Source organism: Toxotes jaculatrix, chromosome 16 (genome assembly GCF_017976425.1).
Source record: "Toxotes jaculatrix isolate fToxJac2 chromosome 16, fToxJac2.pri, whole genome shotgun sequence".
NCBI classification, from domain to species: Eukaryota; Metazoa; Chordata; class Actinopteri; family Toxotidae; genus Toxotes; species Toxotes jaculatrix.
This window is the reverse complement of record NC_054409.1, coordinates 2,537,722-2,540,663: the sequence shown is the minus strand read 5'-3', so window position 1 is coordinate 2,540,663 and position 2,942 is coordinate 2,537,722. Positions and strand designations below refer to the sequence as shown.

Here is a 2,942-nt window from a genome sequence, read left to right as displayed (position 1 = left end):
CCATTCTATCTCCAGAGGGAATTCACCAACGTGATCGTAGCGGCTGTGTACATACCCCCTGTGTACATACCCCGCTAATGCTAACGATGCACTCAGAGGGCTGCATGATGCCATCAGTGAGCTGTTGACAAAACACCCAGACAGCTTCGTAGTGATCGCAGGGGATTTCAATCATACCAACTTAAAACTGTGCTCCCCAAGTTCAAACAATGTGTGGACTTTAAAAGCAGAGGAGAGAACATGTTGGACTTAATGTATATAAACTCTCCCGATGCATACAGTGCGACCTCCTGCCCCACATGGGCCGCTCTGATCACCTATCCATCATGCTGGTGCCCACATACAAACCACTTCTGAAGTGCAGCAGGCGAGAGACAAAACACACACGGATCTGGCCAGAGAGTGCCACCTCTGCATTTCAGGACTGCTTCAAGAACACAGCCTGGGAGGTCTTCAAGATTGCAGCCTCCCAGGGAGACTGTGTAGACATCAGGGAGTATGCAGAGGCGGTTACCTGCTACATCGCAAAGTATACAAAAGATGTCACGGTAGCCAAGACCTTCAATGCACGTGGTAACCAGAAACCCTGGATGATAGCTGAGGTGCGCTCACTTTTGACTGCAGGCAGAGCCTTCAGGGCAGGGGACAAGTCTGGACAAGCCAGCATAAAAGGCAGAACCAAGAAAACGCTGCCTCATTTTGTCTGCACTGCAGTTGTATGTACAGCATAGTGACACAAAGCCTGATTTGATTTGATCTGACCTGTCACTCTTCATAGACAGACAGCTGGATCCTGGAGACTCTGCTCTCAGTCTGTGGTCCTGACCTCTGAAAACACAAACACATTTTTATTCATATCACATCAATCACTGATAAATTGTCTGAGGACAAAGTCATTCTGGGAACTCTCAGCTGACGTCCTGCAGCAACGTCACCTTGTAGCACTGAACACTATACTAAAGGATGGAGGCAACACACTGGCATCCCTAAACAACACTGTTGTGTCAGTTAATCATAAAATATGTGCAGTTTCCACGTGTTGATGACCTGACTCACATTAGCTCTAAAGAACTGTAGTGGGACTATTTTGATCTGTGGATTTATCTACATTTGGTGTGTGTGTGTGTGTGTGTGTGTGTGTGTGTGTGTGTGTGTGTAGGTGTGTGTTCACAAACAGGAAGGAACATGTCACCCAGGGTAACAATTGATGTGTTTTAATATTTTCTGGCTCAGATTAATCAGATCTATCAGGCTGTGATACACATTCTGTGTGGGTTTGACTCTGCACATGGGATTTATTGGTAATAAGAAAAATATGGAAAATCAGTGAAAATAAAAATGTTCTTTAGTCAGAAACAAAGAAAACAAAGAAACAAGCAGCCTCAGCAGTCAGTATGAATACACTGATGAGCCAGAAGATCCAGGAAGAGCTGTTGTAGGCAGAGACGACAACTGCAGGACGTCAACACACTAAACACTGTTATAGCCCAAAGTTTGGAGGTTCATAGGTTTGTAGCAGTTTTCTTACTTTGTGTCTGAGGGTCCAGGTTCATGGCTGAAGGCTGGATGATCAAAGTCTTTGGACCAGTCACTCTTCATAGACAGACAGCTGGATCGTGGAGACTCAGCTCTGTCCTCCTCTTCCTCCACACAAACACTCATCTTCTGGACTTCAGTCAGTCTGAGAAAGTAACCAGTAAAACAGACTGAGCTCAGACACACAAAGAGCCAGGACAGACAAGTCTGATCAAGACTCACATACAAGACTGAGAGAACAGGAAGTAACACACACACACACACACACACACACACACACACACACACACACACATAAGACTAACAGAGTCCACAGTGAAATAAAAACAGGCAGCTCTCCACCTGGCCAGTTTATTTTAACTCTGAGTCTGAAACTGACTCAGACACTTTGACATTAAAATAACAATATATAATATAATAATATAAAAAATGCATATGTAATAATAATAATGTTGTATTAACACTCACCCTGCCTCAGCCTTCAGTTTTCCTCCTCCTGTTCTGTTTAGTTAAAATGGAGTCTGAACTGACTGAACACTTTCAGTTTTACCTGCTCCTCCCCTCTCCATTTACAGGAAGTCACACAATCTACCTGTGTGTGTGTGTGCGTGCGCGCGCGTGTGTTTGTCCTTTGATGCCTTTGATGTATCAACATTCTACAGTCTGATGTCACAGGCTGAAGTAAGTGGACACACAGCCGGAGACAAGTTCAGAAGTCAAAAACAAAAGTCATAAACAGCTGGACTGGACAGGACTTGCTCATGATTTAGGAAGAAAGAAGCACTCAGATATTTCTGCACAATTATTGACAAGGAAGGGAGGAGCTACTGCTGTTACAAGGACAAGAGGAAACTACAGGAAAGTCCACATCACTTCCAAGGTTTTCAGTAAGTACATTCATGGCAGTGTTTAGTTCATTTAGTGAAATGTTTTGTTCAGATGATTTGTTTGTTAACTTGATGTTCAGCCCAAAAGTGTTTGGGCACACACACAAAAAGTAGCTGTTTTAAATATTTCCATCTTACCTGGAAAAAGGAGAGCAGGGTAGAGCCTGGTTTGTACTTGGATGAAAGACCGCCTGGGAATACCAGGTGCTGTAAGCCTTTTATCTCCATCTTTGATTCAGATGTCCCTAAAAGAAAAATATACTACAAAGGAAGGTTAAATGCAATTCATGTCGGAATAAAATGAAGCTGAAGCTATGGAGAGATTGTGTGGACCAATTTTATTAAGATTTTTTTTTTTTATGAATATGTAACAAATCATCAGTTAAACATGAATAAACAAATGGTGGTACAGTGTTTTGTTTTTTTTTTAACACATCTACACTGTCACGACTTTGGGAGGCAAGGACTAGGACCCAAATGCAAGACCCCACAGACGTAGTACAAACTAATAATTATTTA

At 42.8% G+C, this 2,942-nt stretch overlaps 1 long non-coding RNA gene across 2 annotated transcripts; it reads right to left on the bottom strand.

Annotated features, from left to right (window-relative positions):
* Positions 1-768: 768 nt before the first annotated feature.
* LOC121195371 lies at positions 769-2,071 on the bottom strand. Of its 2 annotated transcripts, none has more exons than XR_005895466.1 (3): positions 2,005-2,071; positions 1,529-1,681; positions 769-828 (listed from the first exon to the last, which is right to left on the bottom strand). It is a non-coding gene; the product is annotated as an uncharacterized LOC121195371 (long non-coding RNA). The 2 variants fall into 2 exon arrangements; XR_005895467.1 differs by having other exon boundaries at positions 1,529-1,766; positions 2,005-2,033.
* Positions 2,072-2,942: the final 871 nt, after the last annotated feature.